At 40.5% G+C, this 14,813-nt stretch overlaps 1 protein-coding gene across 1 annotated transcript in view; it reads left to right on the plus strand.

Annotated features, from left to right (window-relative positions):
• Positions 1–351: 351 nt before the first annotated feature.
• Positions 352–14,813, plus strand: part of LOC132914062 (protein artichoke-like) — a 176,857-nt gene continuing 162,395 nt past the window's right edge. Inside the window, exon 1 of the mRNA XM_060972858.1 lies at positions 352–759. The gene's annotated coding sequence lies outside the window, so the exon portion shown is untranslated. The remainder of the gene's footprint in view (positions 760–14,813) is intronic.

Here is a 14,813-nt window from a genome sequence, read left to right on the forward strand (position 1 = left end):
ACATTTTCAAACAGGGCTTCGAAAAACATCATGCACACTCCGCAATGAGTTTTCACCCCCTCCCTTCAACGGAAGCTATATATATCATCGACCGCCGAACGCAGGCTTTCAACAGTCTCCGTCGCGCGACCGAACAGTAAACAAAAACTCGAATAAAACTGGTGCTCGCGTTGCACGTGTGAACGTGCCCTTAATGTAACGTATTACAAGCGCATACATCGAGATTACGTGTCAACTTGAGCGATCATCGAGATGAACTGAGAAAGATATTTGGTTGGAAAATCGTATGGTATGCGGTGGTTGCGTGAGACCACAAACAACGAGGATACGACAGCAAAACAAGTAACGTGGTTCCATTAACTGACCGTTCGGAGAACGGTGTCCAGGGTGTCGTTGCTACTTAGTCGTTCTCGTCCCTGCTCGCTACCTTTCGACTGCGCAAAGCAATTGCGCGTTGTAAGCACCAGTCGCGTGGTCGAACTCTCAAGTTAGTCGTCGCCACGGGCACGGATCGCGAGATACTCTTATTGCCAGGTCACCGAGTTCCGATTTTGCCGATTTCACCGATTGTACCGGCAACGAGGCGATTGTTCACGCGCCCAGGACAGTGTGCTAAATGTGGTGACCATGTGGTGACCATGAGGTGCGGATTTTTGTTCGAATTTCTTGTTTCGTTCGGACGATGATCGGTAGATTGGGATGAATCGAGGGTGTAAGAAGGATTTCTTTCAGTAGTGTAAGGACTACGCTTCAATTAACGTGAGTACATTTAGACAGAATATATAGAAATATATTGTCGTAGAAGCGTAGAAGACTTGGAATGAAAGACACGTCATGTGCTTTGGCGAGAAACTCGATAATTTGTATCGATTCAATTTCACAGCTAAGACAATATTTAACGAGAACTTCGGTTTATTCTTCGGCGAAGTGTGTCTGTTAGAAATTCCACGGAGGATAGTCGTACGAGTAGATTCAATTTACGTAACAAAAGAGTGTTACGAGTTCCTAAAGCGATTTTCTAATGGGAATTGCCGGATCCCTTTCATCTTGATTCTTTACCACGATCGTTCTTCCGCGTGTCTTGTTCGCGTGCAGATACTTACCGAAAAGACAAACGAATTGTTTGTAATCTTTCTTTGTCTTCGTATTTTCAAAGTCGTGCTAAAGTTTTTCGATGCAGCGAATTAAATATATTTACGTTGTATTTAAACGAACTTATATAATTGTAATTATAAGATGACAGGAATAGAAGGGATCAAGGATAGGATAGAACAGAGGAAGGGAATTAAGCATATAGACATTATATTTTGACGAATATATAATTCCAAATGCGGAATTATATTGAGAACAGGGGTGGACAAGGAGATAAGGAGATTGCGAAATTCGACCAGTTCAAGAGACATTGTTCGCCGACATGCGTTTGACATGGTTTCACGGTGTCCTCTATAACCCGTTCCATACTGTCAGCTCGTGTTAACCCCTCGAGAACGTCCTGTGTAACGTCGTCGCGCTGTCGCTAGGGATTCCAGGATATATGTAGTGAGATGTGTAATGGAAACGCGACCGGAGAAAACGCGGAGGCAGGTGGAGAAAAGAGGCTGACGTGTATAGGCAGGAGATGATGGAAAGAGGGCGATTGATGGGTTGGCAAGAGTGGGACAAAAAGAGAATCGTTTGGGACAGGATGAATGAACGAATGAATAGTGGATGAGGGTTTGAATAAGTTACCGAATTAGCGGATGAGCGAGTAGCTACGCGAAGTTTATGGTGAATTGGGAAACGAATGAACACGATGGTATGAATAGAGGGTTCAGCTAACGAGTAGTACGCGAGAAACGAATAATAGTACCGAATAAAAAAAAAAATAAGAATAAAAAAAAAGAAAGATGTGGAAGCATGTGTGTAGAGAGAAAGGGCATGAATGGATTTGCGTAAATCGAGAAATACAAATCGAGAAGGGTCGGATAACTATATGCGAGTATAAATAAGGACAAAATGGGCAAATGAACGAAAAAGAAAGAAAATCAATAATACGAGCTGAATGAAACGGGGAACAAAAGAGTTAGCAGGCGTACGAATGGGAGACAGAGAGGCAAGACTAGATAGAGGAGCCTCATTCTAGTATTGACAATACCTATTAACAGGAATACTCCGCTTCCGCACCCAAATTGCGAAACTTTCGACGAATCGCTTTGTCTTCGTCCAGTAGCTCGTGATCAACGTGTACCTATATGGGGCAGCATGCAATTTCGAAAACAATCATGAGATTTAGCATTGCTTTTGAACGATGCCGTATATTACATCCATTATTTTTTGCTCGATAATCGATGACGATAATCCAAGCACGCTGTGCTCCGAAATTTCGCTTCATTGAAAGCAATTTTGTGAATAACGAAAGTAATTAGAACTTCTCGCCCGCCGTGACGTTTCCCCTCGTTACATTTAATATTCCAATTTGCGACGGGGGTGGAAGGTAGTTGATTGAAACAGTTCCCGAACTAGCCAATCAGGCATCGTTGAAGATTTTCTTTCGACGATCGATTAATCGATTCACCCTCCTAGAATGATCGCGTACGGCGTCTTAATACGACCGCGGAAAACCAAATGTCCGAGAAATCGATTTCCCTGTTTAAAGAGCGCCGCGAAGTGAAATATTAACTTGCAATCCGAACTGTTTGACGAATGAAATTGTAATCCAACGATCGAAATTGCAAGAACTCGAATCTCGCTGTCTAAATTACTCGAAACGAAAAGCGAATATGCTATCCTTTTTAAATATTCATGTATAATGACGATATTTCGTGTCGCGACAGTAATTTAGAGATTCATGGCATGTCGCGTACAATTTTTTTATTCACGAATGAATTGCTATTTTAAAAATAAATATTTCTACGCGTACAAGTGTCGGAGAGTCTCCTTATAATTGTTCAAAGAATTAAAAATATTAGCAACGGAAAGAGATGTGCCAATGAACGAAAAAGAACAAGAAGTCTGATAGTACAACAAGTACAGTAAATGTGTATAAAAATACTTTATACTAACTTAACTTTACGAAATGATAACTTTCTCTTTGCGCAGTATCACCATTAAGCTCGCAGATCAAAAAGCTGTCCTTCCCTTTAATAAATCGCGTGTTAAATCTCTGGATATATCAGCGTATTCGAACAAGAAGAAGAAGAAAATTGCTGAAGAAAAGTAATTTCTTCGTGAAATCTCTCCGCGTAGAAACAGAATCCATCGAATATATAAGTAGACACGATCTATTCTTGACACAGTTCGTTAACTCGACACTCGTTAAGTCAGCCTGCATTCTAACGAAGTAATTACTCGAACCAGGTGCTATTTCTTGAGTGTTGGCTGCATCGTCTGCCACGGAGTGGCGTCATTAAAAACCGTAGACCGATTCCTCGTTATTTAGGGGCTTTAACGAGCGAAAATCGCGGCACGTTCGACGTATCGAGTTCGATCTAGACGACGGGAAATATTCCGCGATTTTCGATGTCGAGAAACGCGTTATCGATATAAGTGGAAGCGAGACACGAAATCGAGATCCACTTTGACGCGACAATTATCGGCGGTGGAGACGCGCGGGAAAGTTGCTGGAATGCACGTTCTCGTTCCAGTGTTTCCCTATTTTCTTCTTTTTTAATTCCATACACTATAAAACACGACTCGCCAGGCTGCATGAATTTTCGTAACTGGAAACTATGGGAACTGCGAACTAGGAAAAGTTAAGCTCGCTCGAACAAACTTCCAAGAGGCCGTAAACGCCAACGACAGACATGATACGGTTGTAACACCGTCAAAGAATTTTCCAGATATTCCCTTACGCCGGGTCATCCAGCGAACTTACATAGAATTCGAATTTCAAATCGATGAGTCGTACACAGTCCTGATCTGGCGTCTCATGAATTTATTCAACCGCTACCTTATAAAACCGGGTTTCTTAGAAACAGAGAAATTTCACTTTTTGACAAGTAAGTCGGCTCTGGTTTCGTATCGTGTAAATGGTCCTTGGATTTTCGAATAAACTATTCATGTATGTTTAAGAGCGTCCATGAAATACGCGAGTGACTTAAAATCAATGGTTACTGATGTAGTGGTAAAGAAGTACGGTGGAAGTACAACAAGTAGTAGCTACCCAGTGGAGCAAAAGTTTTATCGAGGAAAATGGACGATCCGTGGGCGCAACCGTGCAGTATGCAAAGCACCGTCGATCGAGTTACTATATGTAACTTTGTTCTTCCTTAGTAAGTCATTATTCGGTTATAACACATGATACGTCCATTGAAAGCTTCAGTTTCTTTGTCTACATTTAGCAAGAAGTATGTCATTTATTTGTACAATGATTCGTATGAAATTGACTGTGAATTTATGCTCTTTTGCTTGAAATAAAGTTCCAAGTTTTTCAATGCTATCTGCACAATAGAACAATGAACACTCATGAAAGTCGAGTCGTCTTCCTTTATGATATTACATTCAATTATTCTACGGCTAAAGACGTATATTATATTAAAATATATATTGTTTTTGAAGAGAGATGTACCAGTAAATACAATCCATCGCTGGTTTTTCAAATTTTTATGAAATGATAATCTTATAAAATCCAAAACAACGATATTTTTCGAAAATAGAATTGGGATACGTCGAATCTACAAGGCGAAGGTGTGTCCACTTCGATTCAACTACTGAACTTATTTCGATGAAAGATAGAAGCATAATTATTTTGTTGAGGTTACTAGATGTGTGAACAGAGGAACGCGTGGATAAATTGTAAGGTAGAAAATATATTTTAACACAGAAGTGTAAATACAAATAGGAATATAATTTGAGCTGGTCCAGATCCGCACGCTAGTAGTGTTATCCTATGATTGAAAGCCCTGAAGCCATCGTCGCCTGTCTACTGTTTATGGTCTGCCTTCGTCCCAGTCTTTTGTGTATACGCTGTCGATAGCTTCAGTGCTTGAGAAAACTAAAAAAAATCAGATGTAGAGTTTTCTTAGAAGTGGTGACCACTTCAACATATTTTAATCACGAAAAGCAGACGATTTGTAAGTTACAGTCTTTTATCTTGGAATAATTTTTCTTCGCTATTCGTGTTTCATACAGCGTTTTAATCTCTTCTTTGTTTCTCGATCCACATCCTTCGATTTTCAACATATGAATTCTTCTTTTCAAAATCGCTCGCTCGTCCCTCGTGAATACGTCAAGTATCTAGAGTGCGCAGTTGTAGGGAAGATTTCCCTTCCATCGCGGTGTTCCGATTTCCATCAGAGCTATCGACATCGGCGCGACGCCACTTTGCAGCACCATGAATAATAGACGCAGAACTATTCTCGCGCGTGACTGTGAAAATAAAAGAAGAAGCGAAACGAAAAGATCCGACGTTGTGTCTTCGATGAGGCGTCTGAGAAATCTCGGTGAATTTCTGGAAATACGTGTCGTTCTCACTTTTTTTCTCCTTTTCTCTTCGTTTCTTCCGTTCGCGAGAAGACACGCAATTCGAGTCACGACATCGTGAATCGTTTGCAAAGAAAAAAAATAAAAATAAAAAGATCGTAAAGAAAAGATCGAGGAGGTTAACGCACTCGAACGACGATTGAGAGTAGAGTCCTGGCAATGGATTGCCTGCAGGATTTCTGGTTGGACTGTTGGCTGGGGCGTGATAGCGTAGCACGGAAATGGGGAAACTTTTAAGGCGTCTCGAAACACAAAGTGCTACTTGAATTCCGTGCGGCTTACGCAGCAGGTGAACGCGCTCTTTCCAGTCGCCATTTCGATTGGTAATCCCTCGATCGAACTGCATGAAACTCAAACGAAATGGCTGACTGAAGAAATCGTGCGTCAGGTGCTTCATCGAGACGGCCGAGTTGAATTTTTTTCGGATAGAATACAGATAAAACGAGGTAGAATTCTTTTTCTTTTCGCATCGTGAAGAGATATTTCCATTTGGAGGTATCTTTTGATCTTTTAAGATGAAAAATTGGCGGCTAAATGGCATATCCATGAGCTTAGAATTTTTTTATAGACAAAGGGAAATAGGAGGAATGTCTATTTTAACGAATCTTGAGTTTAACATGTTTTCGTATGCTCCTGTGTATTCTTCATCAGTGACTATGTTGCATAAATTTGAGTAAAAATTTTCTGAATTTTGCAGTACTTATAAGAAATTAAGATACACCATAAAAGTTGAAAATGACGCAGTATAAAATGACAAATCAAATGTTTTATTTTGATATATCTATGAGACAATATGAAGTTGTGACATTACACATTGAAAAATAAACTTTCCTTTTCTGAGAAATGCTGAAACTTGACGTTCCCTCTTTCTCCGTGGGTGTTTCATATGTTTCGCTATTCCTTTAGAAATATGCAGTACGAGTTTCATGTAATTATCGTTATTATTACATAAGTCGTTACACGTTTCCTGTTATCTTCGTTGATTCACATTGTTCTATTCGTAACTACGCATAAGTTACGTAAAAAAAGATTTTTCTGAAAATAGGCCAAATATAGTAACTTCGTCTTCTTTAATTCATTTGTTCTATTCGAGCTACAGGTACCTACCTACCACGAAGTTTCTTCGCTGGTTATCGATACACGAACAGTTTGGCCTCGGTGATCTTGTTAATCCGCCAAACATCGTTGTCCCGATTTTTGCAAAGCAAATGTATCGGTAGAAATTTCCGCAGCGTATTTATCGAAGTCACGACGCAACCGTAAGTATCAATATATGAATAATGGAAGCCGAATGATCCATATTGAGATGCATGAATAATGGAGAGGAATGTAACTCGATTAAAAATTTAAAGCCGCGAATCGGAGGTGAGAAGTTTGGATAACGAGCGGTAAACGAAAGAATACACGACGAGAAAAAAGCCGATCAATAATTAACGAGCACTCTTTCGAAGGCTCTTAACGTACATTCGCATCTCTCTAGTGCCCTCGTACGTCTCGATGACACCAAGCAAGTGCAGACACAGCTTAGATATCTACGTACTCTAGATTGAATCATATTCTTGTTGAAGATAATCTTCAACGAGCATGATAAAATGATAAAAATCATCAGTCGTTATTCTGATAACTACACTCGCTATCAGAAGTATTATCTTTGAAAACAACTCTCGCTACTTCCGGTTTCGATATATAGTGTCTCGTAATATGCGAAGCAATTGATTGAGATTGCTAAACGTCAATTTTTATTCATTTCTCAATTCTATAACATAAGCGTTGCAAGGAGATGATATAAATAATCGCAGATTGCAAGATCAACCTAACAAATACTGTTTGCATCCTCAACACTTCCTTCTACTTTTTAGTTTATGAAGACGATCAATGTGGCTTCTGAATAGCTTAAACGATCTAATTAGGGCCAGTGACACATTTAAATTTAAACATAAACAAAGAACAAAAGAATCTTTCTGGAACCTTTAAGAAGAATAGGGGAATCTCCGCGGTATGAAACGGTCGTGTGACAAATAGGAAGTCGGTGAAAGCCACCGACGAGTTGTTGGCGATTGGATGAAAATGTACTCTAAATATATCGATGCTGCGGCTGACTGAAAGGAAACCTAGAAAAAGAGAAAGAGGTAAAAGCAGAAAGAGAAAGAGATAAAGACAGAGAGAGAGAGGGGAGACTCTCGTAGCGGCGGAAAAGTTTTCACGAGCTAGCCGTTTCATTACCTTTCACCTAGGTACAAGCAAAAGCACGAGCACGAAGACATTATTACGCGCGTATTTTAACGAACGTGTACTGCACCGGTGTACAGAGTGTGGCCAACTCATTGGCGGTGGATTCAGTCCGCGAGAGAGGGAATCAAAGGCCTCCCACTTGCGAGCTTCTCTCGTCCTCCCTGTTCTCTTATTTTGCCTCTTCGCTGGTTGCCCTCCGCCCATTCCGTCTGTAACATCGCCAAGTGATCCTCGCCAACTCACTCAAGCTTGTAACGCGTGATTTGTTACCGGTACTTTTTCGCCTCGACCTGTTTTCCAGTTATGCGCTTCTAACTCGGCGCGGACAAGTTTCGAGTGACGCGTAGAATTTGATAACGCTCGTCTGGTCGGGAAAAAATTGTAACTTTGACTATTTTCTATCACCCAATTCTTTTTCTGGTTTTTAAATTCCTAAATCATTAAGGATCCTTGCAAACATTATCGAAATAGAGTAATGCGTAGGGAGAAGCCACTAATGATCTTCTTCGTCTAAAGATTTCTGCTTCGAATTTGATGATGTTTCCGAGGACATGTACAGGTTAATTTTCATATAAAGATGATTCTATGTGAAAAAATAATTATAGAGGATCAAATATTTTAGCGCCAAACGATGTTAGTCTGCATAGTGTCAAATGACATTTTGACAGTTAGACAGTCGTTCGAAACACCGTGCGACACGCTACTACAATTGCGATCTTTGTGGAATTCGTCGATTCCGGCCCCTTCCAGCCAGATCGTTTCTCGCTCGCATGTCGGGAATCCATCGATCGGAACGAAATTCGCGCGAATCTAGACATCAAAGGAAATTCGGAAGAGATATAGAAATAGAAAGTTTTATTCGATCGTATGCTGAAACGCTGGATAGATGGAATTTCGGGGTCGTTTTGTTTGAGCGCCGCTTTTCGAGCCACTCGGTTTCCACCGTTTCCGACAAATTTTTTACCCTATCCTCTCTTTCCGGCTGTTTTCTTTTTTTTTCCTCTACCTCTCGCCGCTCGAACAATACGAACGAAATTGTTAATAGGTTCGGTGGCCGTCGGTTAAACCTGAATCGAACGTCACTGGCAATTTCGCGGCTCCGTGCTGTTATCCGACGAATTCGATTTCAAACGATTCACGACCGACAATGTTTCGAAAAACCTACTTTCGATTTTTTTCGCCATTTTCTTCTATTTTTGTAGTTCGGAGACCATGCGTTTCCAATCAAATTCTGGCGTCCCCTGCCAGCGGCCTAGCATTCTGTCGTTCCTTCCTATTCTGAAGAGTCGCCAGGTCTATAGTCGTAGTTTATGTTTCTGACAGACCGAGCGTTGGTGTTTCTCCAAACTTTGCATTCTTTCAGTATTGCGTCTCGTAATTGATAGTGACAACATATACAAATAGAAAAATAGAAGAGCAAATAGAAAATTTCGATGGGTCGTTTTAACGGAAATTAAAAACCTGTACCTATTCTAGTATCTGGTAAATTTAGTTCTACATTACGTGTTTCAATTTGTGTAACGTGCATGTAATATTAAGCGAATCGTGTACTCACTTGCTTAACAGTAAAAATGTCAAGACCAAAAATAAACACGTACGAGCTTGGCAACCGTAAAAAAGGAAACAATTACTTATAGGCGAGCAGGATGTTTCATCAAGTAAGTATTTTTGGCGTGAAAGATGCACGACTAAATAAATTCCTAAATGATACCTCAATATGTATTGAGAATACACACGTTCTCCTTCACGATGCAGACGTCGTATCACCTCGTATACGTCTTCCGTACGAGAGAACGTGGAACAATTTCCTTCTCGCGTGTATTCCAAGTTCAATTTCTATCCCGTTCGACTTCACGCTTGACATGGAACTCGTAACAGAGACCGTATATTTTGTACTTCGATGCGTGTACTTTCACAAGAATGTTTCGATGAGCCTAGATACAGAACGTTAGAATTCCTACGATTATGAAGAAGTCTTTAAAAACAGTAGAATATACGACGAAAGTAATTTTCTTTACAAATTAATATCTAAAAAGTTGTGCAAAGTAAAGAAATACATTACTGATCTTCTTCTAATAATATCGCGCTAAATCAAGATGAAAAATCTTCACAGCTGTTCCAAGGTAAAAAAGAAACTTTCATTATTCCTTTGCTCCATACGTTGGCAGATCATCTTCGGTGAGTCTGTAGACCAAAAAACGTCTACGTGCTCCAGGAGATACACTCTAAGGGTAAAATTATGCGACGTGTAGTGATTCTGATTGGTAAAGAAAATGTGTGTCATCCGAGTTGCGAGTGAGTCGAATTTACATCAGAGTGACTAGAAAATAAGCGTCGGTGATACCGAAACGCGGCTGCAAAAGATTGAACTCTGACGAGAAATAAAAAGCATCTAGTAGGTGAGCAGGGGTTGAATCGCGGTGTGTGTGCTTTTTACACACGTAAATAGCGGCCTGTGCTTGAGTCGCGCTTCATCTCTGGCGACCGGCGTGCATTGTTTTGCAGGCAGAGAAAAATGGTTTATGCTCGACGGTAAAATGCCGCCACGCTTGCCCCTCGTTGAACGACACACTTTTTCGCCTGAATTATGCACGTCCGCGCGGCAGACACGGCGACGAAATCCGACACCCTTTTACAAGGATCGAATGCACGCGATATAAAATCGTTTCGTGCGAGACCATTCTCGCGGCTCGCATCATTTGCACCGCGCGTCACAGTTACCATCAAATAGATCGCTTGTTCCTCTATTTACATCTCTTATCGTCTCAGATCTAGATACATGTAAAAATATACACGAGCTTGATTTATTCTTGGAAAAAAAACCTAGTCGACGACACTGCGAACAGGAATTTAATTTGTTAAATAATAATACGTGTTGGTATTCGGAAGTAAAATTCATAATATAACGGAATCATTAAATGGAAATTAACTGGTTCCACGAGAATAACTTTTGTCACGAGATTCACGAGTTCATCGTTTAATTAAATCATAGTCTTTCCATCGTATAAGCATGAATACATTCATAGCAGTCATGTAATAAATGATATATTATAATTATAATATAACGAACGTTTTCCTAAAAATGATTGAAATCCGTCGATAAAAAATTAAAGACGCTAGGGTATCTTACTTTTCTTTTACTTTTCTGTAAAAAGACAAACTTAAACAGGGACTGTATCTATTACTATCTTTAAACATGATCCATTTTTCTTGAATTATTATCAAAATTATGAAACGGTGACAATGTCCGTGGGAAAGAGTAAATATTTTTGAACGAAAAAAGTCGTTTAAACGATAATTTCATTTGATGCGTTATTTATAGCTGACGGCTGAATCTTGCAAGAGATTATTCACCCGGATGCAACATGCAAACGGTGGGATTGAATTTTCAGTTCCATTTTCATTAATACAGGAAAACTTGCGCTCGAAACGAAACTGTATTCTGCTGAAATTTCACCAGATGAACGGTTACTCGCTAATTCTCAGGAGAGAAGATTGTCGAGCGTTTACGCAATGAAAATTCTTGGAGTAATTGGCTTGTGTACTTGGCTCCGGGAGAACGTAATTCCCACGATTGTACTATCTTCTCGGAGACAGAAACACGACTTACAATTTTGACGGGCTTTCAGCCTCATAATTCATGAAAAACTAACACCGTATATCAGTGTTATGTAAAAGATATCGTTGCGGTGCTAGTGGTAACTTTTCATCGTTTAAAGATCGTTCCTCGTCGTTGGCCGCGATCCAGATTGCTCCTTAAGCGAGACGTTTCTTACGACGAAACTGCCCATCGAGACCAAAGTGGCCTCTTGATTTTGCGTGAAATGTTTGCCCAACTCGATCGACCGTGTCGTCCCACATGTAGCCATTGTTTGAGCAATCAACGTGTCCCGTAACACTAGAAGTAGATTAGAGTAAAAGCATCTCCCACAGTCTCATTGGCATAGAACACGTTAACTTTCCAGTGAAATTTTGTACCATTTTATCTCAATAAACACGACATCTTATAGTGTCTTATAAATGGATAGCTGACTATAAATGGGTAGCTTAGAACATGTGGATGAACGGTTGAAAGATATAGTTTCAAATAACTTTGCTCTTTGCAGAATTAATAGCAGAATCGCGATGCCAGCGTATTAAATGAGTATCTTGATTCAAAGCAACGTTATAAGGGAATTAAACGTAATTAAATCGAAGGTCTTTCAAACGATTACATGAACGTCGTAAACACGGCATTAGATCTCGTTATATCCCTTTCATGTCGTGTACTTCGAGTAAAACGCTTTAGCCAGTGTCTGTGGGGCTAATGAACATCGAAGCCATTTTCTTTAAACGAAGCAATCATTACTTCCCATAAGAACCCTTTGGTTTCATTCAAGAATCACCGTCAGATTCCCCGATGAGCCATTGGAAGGTGTTCGTGTAACATAAAGACGATGATGTCGCTTTTCGTTCCCTGATCCGGAAAAGCGTGGCGTCGGGACGCTCGATCAGAAACCCGATCGCGCGTGTCGACGGGCGTTTGTCAACTCGCGGAAGCGTCCCGATTTGCGCTCTCCCGTCGGTTTAAAGCGGACCTAGTGACAGGACCATCATCGACGCGGTTCGCTTTACAAAGATAGATCGAGAACGCCATAGCTAACCGAGGGGATGATCGACGATCGAAATGATGTCCCTGTATATCCTCGACCAAGTTTCTCTGACGTATATCGCGCGTAGAGTCCACCAGGGGAAAACGAGATCAAGCGGAGAAACGGGGACGAGAATCCTGATTCTGTATGACGGATGCTCGCCTTAAACGGGACAACGATTCGCGTATCACTCTTTTCGCGCGAATAATGGTTGTCTCGATACGTCCAACAACGGTTGACGAATGTTCGATCAAGTCTCTCGGCGGAAACAAAGCATTGAAAGGGTCTGTTCGAGCGACCCTCCGGGTTAACTCGATGCTTTACCAGATATCGTTCTTTGTGAGAGGAACGAACGCGTAGCCGCCGCTGATTGCGTCATTGTTTTCCACGACTAGCTACGGAGTTATCGAAATCGTCGCTATTTTTTGGCCATCGGCGCCCTTTTGTCCGCGAATCGGTCAATTCTTTCCCAAACTTTTCTAGCGAACGCAGAAAAAACTACAGGTGTTTGACGATATCCAGGATTTTACGCACTTCGTCAACGCCATTGGCGGAATTTTGTGTTGAAGCTTTTAACTACCCCTTGTCGCGTGACTCGTAATCTTTCGAATGCCTCGTCGCTTTAAACGTGTTGTACTTGGCGCGATTTTCATCAAAGTCGAGGGATAGGATCCAGATCTATACGTACGTACAACATTTTTAATTATATATTAATATTTGTTCAATAGATTCGCGTAAGACACGAGAATTAAACTGAGACTATTTTCCGAAACTTCGAACACGAAACTGTGTGCAACCGTGCGTCGTTCGATCAATGGGAAACTTGATCGGATCTGTTCGTCGCCCTCTGGGAAGTTAATTGGAATTCTTGCAATGCGAGAGAGTGACAATTTCTTGGTGGTGTTCACGAAAGCCAAATCGTCGTCGTTTCGTCCGAATTCACTCCGGCAATTCAGCGGATTCAACTCTTTAAGTGGTCACCAAGCTGTTTAAAGAGCTTGCCAATTTCCGGCCGGTTGTACCTCAACGTGCGACCGCGGAAGTTATCGCGTTACACAGTCGGAACAAAGAGCTTCGAAGTAAACCGTAGAACAAGTTTAACTAACTAACCGCGTCGGTACAGTCGAATAAAATATCTCTTATCTAGGTGTATGACTTTAATCGGCCATATCTCCTACATAACTTTTTATTTTTTAACACCGGATTCTGCCATAACTCGATTTTTTTTATCGTAGTCGTTTTAGGCACACAAACCTAACTAGCCATATATTCTACATACTTTCTGACTATTAAAATTATGTGTGGACATATTCTTGTTTTTTGGACGCTTTTGTATCGAATTCTACATTTCATTTTTATGGTACCAAATTTCTGTAATCGTGTAAACGTAGTATCATTCATATTCATTGATATCACGTAATTAAACATAATGAATACAGCGGTATGCAGTTGCTTGTTTTAGCGATTGTATATGGTTTTTAATTATGCAGGATGACATACGAAACACAGAGGTAAATTTATTCGGTTTTCTTCTGGGATACCGTGTATGTTGATTTTTAGATGCGATGCTTTATCTTACTCTCGAGGATTGTTAATAATTCTTCCTTGTATCCCGACGAGACGCGGAAATTACGAAATTAACGCGTGATCCTTAGGGATGGAGGTTGTTCCAGCTAAGAGATTCACTTTCAAGTTCTTTGAAAATCTAGTTTCATGCAAGATTCAACTCGCCCAGTCTCATTTTGTATGCCTTTTAGCAAATTTCCACGAGAATTCCAGGCACAAGATGATCAGATTTCATGTTTCATCGGATTTGCTGCAACTTTCTTCCCAGGGTAAGATTTACCTTCGATATCTGAAACTTCCTCCGCCCCTCCCTCCTTCTTTCTTTAGTTTCGAATTTTCTTTCCTTAGAAAAACCATCAGCGACACGCGTCCCGCTTCCTCCATAGAAAACGAATCCAAGAAAATTCGCTACCGTTGCAAACTCACAGCCAAAGGGAAAATCTCTCTCGCGATATTCGCTGAGACTTTCATTTTTTACACTCTGTGCTGATATTATATTTTGCCTTTCGAAATTTGGATTTTTTTATTCCTGTGAACTGTAGAGTACACGAAAGTCGCGGAACTCATTTCAATATTTCAACGAAAAGATCCGAAATGATAAAATTTGGACGAATTTACCACTGGCTCTATGTCCGCGATATCTAGCGGTGGAAATTGACAGAGCCGATTTGACAGACCACATGCAAATTTCGTTATCGACTAAAAGTGTCATATTTATAAATCAGGACAGAGAGTAACGAAGAAAAGAAAATAGAAATAGGATACACCGAGATTCAATTTAGGTCTTTGACCACGGGAAAGACTCAAATTGTATAATACCTGAATGTCCAACAGAACATTAGCGAGACCATAAATTTTAATTTTCGAAATCAAAAGCATGGAATGAAAAACTAACGTGATAAAGGATTATATTTGTACTATATC

Source organism: Bombus pascuorum, chromosome 14 (assembly GCF_905332965.1).
Source record: "Bombus pascuorum chromosome 14, iyBomPasc1.1, whole genome shotgun sequence".
Lineage (NCBI taxonomy): Eukaryota > Metazoa > Arthropoda > Insecta > Hymenoptera > Apidae > Bombus > Bombus pascuorum.